Genomic DNA, 11,484 nt, shown 5'->3' on the forward strand with positions numbered 1-11,484 from the left:
ACGGCCACAACGAAACTCGGTAAACCACTTATAAATCGTTCCAATCGACGGTGCAGAGTCCGGGTAATACTTATCCAGCTTGGCCTTGGTCTCGGATATCGTCTTCTTGCGAAGATAGTAGTGTTTGATGAAAACTCGAAACTCAGATTTTTCCATATTTAAAAAAACTCGGAGGTTAGTCGCTTCTCAGTGCTGTAACTTACTTATCAGACTGCCTAGTACATAGAATTTCAAAACAAAAAATACAAAATTTATTATTTATTATTGTATGTTTTTAACCATATTAAATTTATTGTAATAAGAATTTGAGAGATTCTAGCTAAGTCTTTTAAAAATTGTGCACTTTCAAAATGGAAAAATGTTAGTAAAAATTTTAATTAAACCTATAGAATTGAAAGTTTTTAATTCAAATCAACAAAAGTTTAAATATTTCAATATTTAATAACTTGCAACTGAAAGACGGCGACAAAAATTAACCTTGCCGGATAAACTTCACATTAATCGAAGATAATTTCCGATTTTTAATCTTGCCAGGATAATCTTTCGCCTTATAATCGCTCCATTTTTATTCGAGACGTATCGAGAATTGCGACGCCAACGCTATCTATCGTCGTTTAACTTCTTCAATTGGAGAGAAATGGGAATTCCCACCTGTCAGTTCCTTTTTTGTAGTTTTTGCTAAATGGTATTAAATAAGTTCGAATGCACCTACAATAGTCTAATTTATTTCGGAGGAGATATATCAGCAAGACCAATTTTTTTCGTGTTTTCTGTTGCTGATCAGAATTATTCTCCTAACCTCGGTGAAACTTTCGCCGAAATACGTTTAGTTTGTAACTGTTGCAAGTCTTACCTGCAACAAATTTTAACTTTTGTCTTTTCTGTGTTGTTTTAAATCTGGTGTTCCGATTTAGAACTCGAATTCACTCATACTTTGCCGTTTTCCCATTGCTGCTAAGGACACCCTAGCAGACGACAACTTTTATTCCATCGTAGGATAAACTTTCGCCAATAGCATGTAAACTTTAACAGCGGGAAATTTTACATGCAAGAAAATTTAACTTAAGTTTTTCTGTGAGTTTGTCCCGTATCTTTGCAAGGCAATACAAATACTTGCTTTCTAAAATAAGCCATGTGGTTGCAGTCTTCACATGTTGCTTAATATCAGCTAAATTATGCCACGTAAACTTCGTCTCTCCTACGGTATAACATTCCAAATGTATGCTTGTGTTTTTTCCCGATTTTTTCTTCTTTTTTTTAAAGTAAAGAAAAGCAAGCTTAACTCTCAGAAAACCTTTTCAGAAAAGGAAAAAAATGAAAACGTGAGCCGAATTTCTATTCAGAGCTTACACTTTACACTTTTATTTTCATAAAAAATAAACCTTGTAATGCTGTTTCCTGCAAGTGGAGACTCGAGTTTTCCACAAATCGAGTCTATGGGAATTGCACCTTTGAAATAATTAGATTCTTAACTCAATTGTAGTCATAAACTTTCAAAGGTTTTAGTACGTTCTCAAATGATACTAGAGTACTGGTAATTAAATTTTAACAAAAAATAATAACGTGTATTCTAAAACAATTCTATATCGTTTCCACCTTTTATGTGCTATAAATATAATACTAATATAAATGTTTATGATTAAAATATTAATAAAAATAGTTTTCGTTTTTAGTTTTTTAAATTAACTTTTTAAATCGCAAAAATAGAAACTTAAAAATGTGTACGTGTTTTTTAAATTTTGCTAAAGAAGAATAAAAACAAAACAAAAACATTAAAAAATTTGTTTAACAACTTCAGATACAAATTAACAGCACAAATCATTCGAAATTAGAAATTTGCAATCGATTACCTCAATGGCGAGATTTTTTTTATTTATAATGCCACAAAGTAACTTTTCAGTGCTAATATCACTATATCTGATCTTTTTAGTTTTTGTTCGGGACAGCCTCGTGCAGATTATACAAAAATAAAAATCCAACTCTAACAAAAATGCCTTATTGGGACGTAACCATCTGAAGCCTGGCTCATTAATTATATCATAATTTATTAATATAATTCGTTTGAAGGTAAACCGGAAAATATATATTTTGTTAATACACTGTAAAAAAAATCTATTGAATTTTACATCTCTGATGGATGTAAATAAAAGGACCCTCGTGTATCGGAGCAACTTACGAAAAATTGTAATAATCCACCTAGCGATGAATTTTACAATTGACACATTACCACCTACCTAAAACACATAAGATACTATGGGTATTTTTTATACTTAAATATTCCATAACGAAAACATTAAATATACGTTTTGAATAACCACATTTTTTCCGTTCAAATAGCAGAAAATGTAAAAGGAAAAATAGGACTAGCTCGAATTTTATCTATTTTTGTGTGAAAGCCGTCAAAAGCTTTCGTATTCACGTATTGTTTGATTAATTAATCTACATTTTAAATTAATTATAAATCAAAAATCTTACAGTTTCCGCCAAGGTAAAATTAAAGATTTTTGGTAAAATTAAAAATCTCTATGAAATTTTCAATCACAGGAAAGTGATTTTACCGACGCATGGTATTTTTACACGCTGCGACTGAATTTTCCCTTCTGAATGTAAAGTTCGTACGACGGAATGTGTAATTTTATTTATATCGAGTGTTTAATATTACACTGCTGTTCGAGGGTCCTTTTATTTACATCGCTAGAGGATGTAATTTCACACACTTTTGTAAAATCATAGAGTGAAGTGTGTGATATTTACAATGATACAATATGTAATTTTCCGAAACTTTGTAATTTTAGACAAATCTTTTTTTTACAGTGTACTTATAATTTGATTTTAAAACCTAATTTTCCAGGGAAGCATCACATTATCTCTTGTGCTAATTTCCCGGAGCGTTACAGGAATATGCCACCCATACGTAAAATCGATATTTCGCTCAGCCCCTATCAAATGGAGTGAAAGTTACACTGGCAAAGCAGAGCAATTCATTTCTTTCAGTGTATAAGCCAGTCATCTTAAAGCACAATTTGAGGTTATTAAAATAAATGATTTAAGAGGACAATTCGAGACACCATATTGCTCAAACACACTGTGAATCCAAGAATCACTTGTTTTAGAAAAACATTCAAAACAACTGATTCTTGGATTCACAATGTGCTTGAACCCTTTTTTTTCAAAAATAGTTTTTTGCACAGATTGACTTGTTAAGCTATGTAAACCTGACAGCACCATATCATCAAATCATGATGTGCCTTATTTCATGAATAATGGCTCACTGAGGGCCCAATTAATGCCCCATTGTCGAATTTTCGGATCTTCATTTTTTTAAATATGCATGGTGCTCCAGGAATCCCTTAAACCCAATGATCCATTGGGCCAACATCTGCTTGATTGATTTCGTACAAAGTATTAAAAATATTTACTACTTTCATTTTCCCTATTCAGAATTTGTATTTCATTTCTTTTGAGTTCACCACGAAACCGACTCTCTGAGAACGATTTCAAGGTCTATGGCTTCATGTCTCTGTTAATTTTTTAACGAGGAAAATTAGAGACACAATATTAACAAGTCAGCCATGTAAATCTGACAGCACCATGTCATCAAATCATTATGTGTCCTATTTCATAAATAAGGGCTCATTTTGGGCTCAATCAATGCCCTATTGCTGAATTTTCGGCTCTTCATTTTTCTTTTAATATGCAACGGCGATACCAGCTTTACTTCAAGCCAGCAGCACCACTCGAAAAATCGGTCCAAAAATGATTATATCAAATTCCCCTTTTCACAAGAATATACGGCTTATTTATGACTCAAGGAATCCCTTTAAGCCCAGCCGAGGCCCCTTTCCTCGAAGTCTGCTGTAAAGCAATGGCTATGTGAAAGGTATTACAATTTATATATGAACATTTTTCCAATTTTGTAATTAAAAAATTAATAGTGAAAATTGAGATCCTATGGATATACTGTATGAATAAAAAAGAAGAAATATAAAAAATTGAAGACGTAAAAGTTGAGTATAGTGGTTATGTGAATGAATAATGTAAATAATTTTTGAATTGTAAAAGGGGATTAGTGATTATATCAAATTCAACCGCTGGCGATCAAAAGGGGATACGCTCGAAACGCCGTCGTTTCAGTTGGCCCCTGGGTTATATTTTTTCAGGTCAAATTTTAATTTATTAATAACATGTCCCAATTGGAAATTTCATTGCGTATATTTTTACATCTATAAATAAATCTGCTGACTTTATTAGTTCTTGAAATAATCAAGAAAATGTTACTTTTTTTCTGTAATTGCAAAATATGAACTTTTTGTGTTCAACTTGCCGTAAGTTCTACAATAATAGGAATTTTGTTATAAAAATTTCAGAAAATATGCACCATCATATAACGAAACTAACACTATGTATAGAATTTTAATAGATGGTCACTAAAAATTTTAAACTATTTTTATACTTCTCATGGCGTAAACTACCCAGGCGGAAATATTACGTATAATGTATACATAGTATGAAGTTTATATATATATAATATTCATTTGTTTTTTACAAAAAATGCATAAAACAAATGAATATTATATATAATACTTCACACTATGTATAAACTATACATAATATTAAAATATTATTTTAGAGGCCTAATACCAGTAGTTATTTTGATGTTTGTACGACAAAGGTCTCTGTATTGTACGGTTGATAAGTAGAAGAACTACTATATCATAATCAATTTTTATTATGCGAAATTAAATGAAAACGCGAGAAAAATAAGTTCTAAAAAATTCACTGCGGGCTGGGTTTGAACCAACAACCTCCTCATTACATGTGAGGGGCGCTACCAATTGCGCCACCGCAACACCAACAATGCAAATTTTAGAACTTGTATTTCCTTAATTTCGATCGAGATTATTTTTCATAGATGTTATTATTTTAAGACCAGTTGTTAAACTAAAGTTTTTGAAACAGTTATAGAAACAGAGTTTCGGTTAGACTGGTTAATTAGATAAAATATTATTTTCATGGATATAGGAAACACGGGACTAGGCATGCCATTCTAACTTGGGCAAGCGGGGTTGAATCCAGGGGAGGATTTTTGCCAACAAACTGTGCATGAAAATATAAACATGTGTGCACTGCCATGTTTTTCGCGGGACATTAAAAGATGGCGGACCACCCCCCTCATTACATCAACCTCGCAATGGCTTCCTTGAAATATAACAAATCTTGTGGCGACCGTTAATTTTAATTAATGGCGGTGTATATTTTCTAAAAATTTTATTAAAAAATTCCTATTATGGTAGAACTTATGGCGAGTTGAGCACAAAAAATTCGTATTTTGCGATTGCAGAAAAAAGTAACATTTTCATGATTATTTCGAAAACTAATGAAGTCATCACATTTATTTATAGTACTAAAAATATGCGCAATACAATTTCCTATTGGAACATGTTATTAATAAATTAAAATTTGACCTGAAAAAATATGACCCAGGGGCCAACTAAAACGAGTGGTGCTGCTGGCTTGAAGTAAAGCTGGCAGCACCGTGGCATATTTTATAAAAAGGGTTAAGTAGTAAAATCCACAGTTGGACAGAAAATGAGCCCTAAACAGGCCCTTATTAATGACAAAAAGAGAAATCGAAAATTAATATTTTTTCCCATTGCCCTTAGCGGCCCTTTTTTAATTTTGAAGGTAGGGCAGTGGTTAAATGCATTATCTCAATCCGGAAATTCCTACCATTACAGAATTTAGGTATAAGAATTTTTAAGCAGTGTTCTCGCATGGTTATTCGAAGTTAAGAACACCTCTTTATATATTTTTTTAAATGGGCTCAGGTAAAAAATAAATATAAGCCTCATAATTGATGTAAGAAAGAAAAACCGAAAATCTATTTCCTGGCCTTTTGCCCTTAATGGCCCTTTTTAATTTTGAAGGTAGGGTAGCGGTTCGAAGGATTATCTCAAGCCGGAAATGAGCCGGAAATTCCTGTGAAAAAGGGAATTTAATAGAATAATTTTTTGACAGATTCCTCCAGTGGTGCAGCTGGCTTGAAGTAAAGGTGACTGCACGGTTGCATATTTTATAAAAAGGGCTAGGTAGTAATATCCATAGTTGGATAGAAAGTGAGCCCTAAATAGTCCCTTATTAATGCTGGGAAGACGATTAAAAAATTTATATTTTATAACTTTGACCTTCGTGGCCCTTTTTTAATTCTGAAGGTACGGCGATGGTTCGAAGGGATATCTCGAGCTGGGAATTCCTGTAAAAAGTGGAATTTGATATAATCATTTTTTGACCGATTCCTCCAGTAGTGCTGCAGGCTTGAAGTAAAGCCGAAAATTCGGCAATGGGGCATTAAATGAGCCCAAAAAGAGCTCTTATTTATGAAAAAGGACACATCATGATTTGATGACAGGTGCCGGGGGCCATCCATATACCACGTGGACAATTTTTCAGCACTTTTTGACCCCCCCCCCCCCCCCCCCCCACTTGTGGACAACCGTGGAATTGTGACCCCCCCCCTGCACTTTGTCCACGTGGACATATTTGATGGAAATATAGATATTATTAGCCTTAAAAATGTCCTGGAGCTCGTGACAATTCATGGACGTCATTTTAGTACTCACTAAAATTTCAGATTCTTTTGTTTTCATAGTCAACAGTTCGAAATTCGTTGACTGGCTAACAGCTGTTGGTGCATTTTGCAACAATTTAACGTTAAACTGGTTGAAATTCCAGTGAAAAAACGTCATTTTAGTACTCTGGAAACCCACGGGGGATGGTTGTTTGAATGCTAAGAACTAACAGTAATTTTGACTGGCAGCTTCTCAGTGGTACCAAAGTGGACTGGCAGGCTGTCAAAAGTGTCAAAAATTCTAGTGAAGAAACGTCAATTGAGTATTCTTGAAACCCACGGGGAATGATTGTTTAGATGCTAAAAAACTAAAGAGAAGTTTGACTGGAAGATCCTGAGTGGTGCCAAACTTTTCTGGCATGCTGTCAAAAATGTCAAAAATTCGGGTGCAAAAACATCATTTTAATTCTCTTGAAACCCTTTGGGCATGATTTTTCAGGTGCAAAGAACTAACAAAAATTTTGCCTGGCAGCTCCTGAGTGGTGCCAAACTTGACTGGCCGGCTATCAAACATACAAAAAAATGACGGGATGACAATTAGAACCTTCATTTTAGTACTCTTGAAACCCATAGGGGATGATTGTTTAGATGCAAACAACTAACAAGCAATTTGACTGGCAGCTCCTGAGTGGTGCCAAAGTTGACTGGCAGACTGTCAAACATGTCAAAAATTCGAGTGAAAAAAACGTAATTTTAGTACTCTCGAAACCCATTGGTGATGCTTACTTAGGTGCAAGCAACTAACAAGAAATTTGCCTAGTAGCTTCTCGGTGGTGCCAAAGTTGACTGGCAGGCTGTCAAACATGCCAAAAATTCAAGCGAAGAAACGTCATTTTAGTACCCTTGAAAACCATTGTTCCCAGCTGTGAATTTAAGTAAAAAGTGAGATTTTCGTAGTTTCTTTTTTTATATACATATTAGTTTTAGAGAAGTATCCTATAGATGAAAATTTTATTTTATGAAAAGGACAAAACTTTCATTCGGTTGCCGATTAGAATGCCAGTCAACTTTGGCACCACTCAGGAGATGCCAGTCAAACTGCTTGTTAGTTGTTGGCACCTAAACAATCGTCCCCTATGGGTTTCAAGAGTACTAAAATGAAGGTTCTAATTGTCATCCTGTCATTTTTTTATATATTTGACAGCCTACACGTCAAGTTTGGCACCACTCTGGAGCTGCAAGTCAAAATTTTGGTTAGTTCTTTGCGCCTAAAAAATCGTCCCCAATGGATTTCAAGAGCATTAAAATGACGTTTCTTTACACGAATTTTTGGCATGTTTGACAGCCTGCCAGTCAACTTTGGCACCACTCAGGGGCTGCCAGTCAAACTTCTTGTTAGTTTTTAGCATTCAAGCAATCATTCCAAGTTGGTTTGAAGAGTACTAAAATGACGTTTTTTCACTCGAATTTTTAACCAGTTTAACGATAAATTGTTGAAAAATGCACCAACAGCTGTTAGTCAGTCCACGAATTTCGAACTGTTGACTATGAAAACAAAAGGGTCTGAAATTTTATTGAGTACTAAAATGACGTCCATAAAATTGTCGCGAGCTCCCGGACTACAAGAAGTTCAAAAGGAGCGATGAATTAGCTGAAAAAATTCGGATTAGCGTAAGAACATGAGCTTAAACATAACTTTAGTTTCAAATAAAAAGTCGTGAAAAAAATTATAGTAAAAATAAAGATAAAAATAAAAATTATAATGTGCGCCAGCACAATATAAAATTTCAAGTATACCTAGAATACCTTGTCTCATTTCAGTATATTTTGCACAGATTTAGGGAAATGTGTGTCTACGTGGATTCTAGCCTGACCCCCCCCCCCCTCTCCCGGCCCCTGTCGTGAACAAGCGTCGAATTTTGCCATACCCTCCCCCCCCCCTTCAGTGTCCACGTGGTATATGAATGGCCCCCTGTCAGGTTTACATAGCTGACTTGTTAATATTGTGTCTTTAATTTTCCTCTTTAAAAAATTAACAGAGACATGAAGCCATAGACCTTGAAATCGTTCTCAGAGAATCGGTTTCGTGGTCAACTCATGAGAAATTAAATACAAATTCTGAATAAGGAAAATGAAAGTCGTAAATATTTTTAATTCTTTGTATGAAATCAATCAAGAAGATGTATTAGATTAATTAAGAATAGGCATTAATAATTAAAACAAATATTCAGTAAAAAAAGAAATATATTGAAAAGAGGATAGTTTTTAAACAAGAATATAGTTTTGAAAACTGAGAATCTCATGTTCAGTAGCAAACTAATGAGCCTTAATTTAATGTAATCAACTTCAATTAAGTTAGTTCGCTTTAAAGTAACAGTTTCTTAATTAGGCAATTATTAACTCTACGGCACATTTTCGATTAAATTTCTTATCTCATGAAAATGTGTTTACAATTTGAGAAAAAAAATCCTATGGTCACATATACTATGAAATTAATAATTGCATTTCATATTTTGCAACGTCCTACATATTTTGTATGTAAAGAACTTATAGGATAAGGCTGATTTCGGAGGAAAGGAGACATTTAATATGAAAAATAAATCCCAGTAATGTGAAGCCAACATTATATTGAACCAACCCTGGGTTGACTCTTAATAAAGTCCCATTCACAGTTTTCTCCACCAATGGAAGTCCCTGACACGAATCTGAATGCGAGAATATGATCGTGAAAAAATAGAGTTCCAAGTGAATTGTTATTCGCTTCAACGAGATTAATTTTAATTGATTTTTAAATTTCTACAAATTTTGAAAATATGTGTCTCAAAGAACATCTACAGATTTTTTTACTGAATTCAATAACATTTTTTTAAATGAATGTTTGCGTTTCATTTGCTTTAAAAATTACTTGATTATTTTTACGTCGATTGAAATAAAGTTGATTTTAAGTATTTTTTAAATTTATAAAAATTTATTAAATAAGAAGTCACTTAATACCTATATAAAATGTTTTTTTTTTGGATTAGGTTACCAAATATTTGTTTGGACATCATTTTGCATTACACATTGAACATTTTAAAGTTTAAGGTAGTGCCGTGCTAAAAGTCAGGTGTCTGGAAAAAAGTTTTCTATGATTTCGATAATTGAAAAAATATTATCACTCAGGTAGTTCATATGTAAAAAACATAATTTTTTATGAAAAATCTACAAAACTTACGAAGAATAAATATTTTAACAATATCTTTGGAATTCAATTTCTTTTCACTGTCTATTCCTATCAATTATTTAAAAAAATAGTTAGGTTGTAATAAAGCATGGCTGGTTTTTTTCGGGAAAAACATTTCCTACAACATGGTTTAAAAAATGTAAAAAAAAATTATTTTAACGACTCCGGCATACCAAAATTTACTTTCAAAATTTGAAACAGCAGAGTTGTAGAGAATGCGTTCTCCGAATCAATGAGCCATCCTTTCTTAAGATTCAAAAATTTTTCAAAAATTGATAAATAGTGAAAGCAAGGTCCAATTCAAGGTCTTCTTTAATTATGTCATTTTTTCTTGAAAGGAATGACTTCAAAAACGAAAAAAAAGTTGTAACTAAAAAATTAATTTTTAATCAATCTCAGTAGCATTTTCTGGAAAAGAAATAAATTTTTGATCATATTATCATTCTTATTCCACTGAGAAAAACATTTATTTTAATCAATTAAGTTCTTTCATTGATATAAGACTAAAAAAATATTTGTTTGTTTCACATAAGCGATTTGTCGCAGTTTGTTTTAGTCAAACAAATTGTATCTTTGATAAAGGGTAAAACCAATGTTTGTTTCATTCAAACAGATATTCTTCTGAGAGTATTATTTCCTTTTGTCCTATAATACCAATGTCCCCAATCTTGGGAACTTTTTAAACTGCGCTTGCGTCACACCGATAACCCGATTAGTATACTGTAGCGCACTGATTTTTAATTATATAAATATTCAGATTTAATATTGATGATAAATAATGATTGAAAAATGTATCCAAAGTGATATCTTAATCCTAAATTAAAATTTTGGAGTAACATATGAAAAAATAATGCGAGTTTCATGGAAAAAACGTTATTAATTCTGACTTCAGAAAATTCAGGGCTTCTTCAAGTTATTAAAAAAATGTATGATATAAAATTTATCAGCGCAGTAATTAATTATTCTTAATTAATTTTTGGTAATTTTAGTGATTTTATTTTAATTCACATTGTCGGAAATAAACAAAAATGTAATTTTAAAACTCGACAGAGACGAGATTAATAATTGGGACGAACAAAAATGATTTATTTCTCTGAACTTAGAATGCATAATCTATTCTTCATTAAAATCTAATTTTCTGTCTCTGTCACTTCAAAATCTTTTTTTACGATTAGGGAAATTCTGATCAGGCATTTTTCAATCATTATTTATTATAAATATTAAATCTGAATATTTATATAATTCAAAACCAGCGCGCTAACAGTGACCAATCGAGTTGTCGGATGTTTCTGAAGTTTGCAACGTTTATAAACGAAATTATAAAATTTCCGAAATTGTTTTTGCTGATTATTTGCACCTGGTGACTGGTAAAACAAAAATTAGTTTAATCACAATAATTATTAATAGCTGACTAAATTTTACACACCTAGGGATTTTTTAAATTATATATATAATGAAAAACAAAAATTTATTTTCGTTTATAAACGTTGCAAACTTCAGCTAATTGTTGTCGGGGTGACGCAAACGCAGTTAAAAAAGTTTCCAAGATTGAGGACACTGTATAATACTCGTGATTAGAAAAACGAACAGAAATTTAAATTTCTACTTGATTTTTTAATTTAAACAATTTCTCCAGGGCTTTTTAAAAAATCGATTCCGAATAGTGGATGCTTTCAAGTGCAAATTACTGAAC

At 32.4% G+C, this 11,484-nt stretch overlaps 2 protein-coding genes and 1 non-coding gene across 8 annotated transcripts in view; 1 reads left to right on the forward strand and 2 right to left on the reverse strand.

Moving 5' to 3' along the window:
* Window positions 1–11,484, forward strand: part of LOC117170600 (golgin subfamily A member 6-like protein 22) — a 125,559-nt gene that overhangs the window by 79,694 nt on the left and 34,381 nt on the right. The window lies entirely within an intron of this gene.
* Window positions 1–11,484, reverse strand: part of LOC117170601 (CREB-regulated transcription coactivator 1-like) — a 164,035-nt gene that overhangs the window by 58,590 nt on the left and 93,961 nt on the right. The window lies entirely within an intron of this gene.
* On the reverse strand, window positions 4,778–4,850 carry Trnat-ugu. Its single transcript has one exon. It is a non-coding gene; the product is annotated as a tRNA-Thr (tRNA).

Source organism: Belonocnema kinseyi, chromosome 4 (genome assembly GCF_010883055.1).
Source record: "Belonocnema kinseyi isolate 2016_QV_RU_SX_M_011 chromosome 4, B_treatae_v1, whole genome shotgun sequence".
Classification (NCBI taxonomy): domain Eukaryota; kingdom Metazoa; phylum Arthropoda; class Insecta; order Hymenoptera; family Cynipidae; genus Belonocnema; species Belonocnema kinseyi.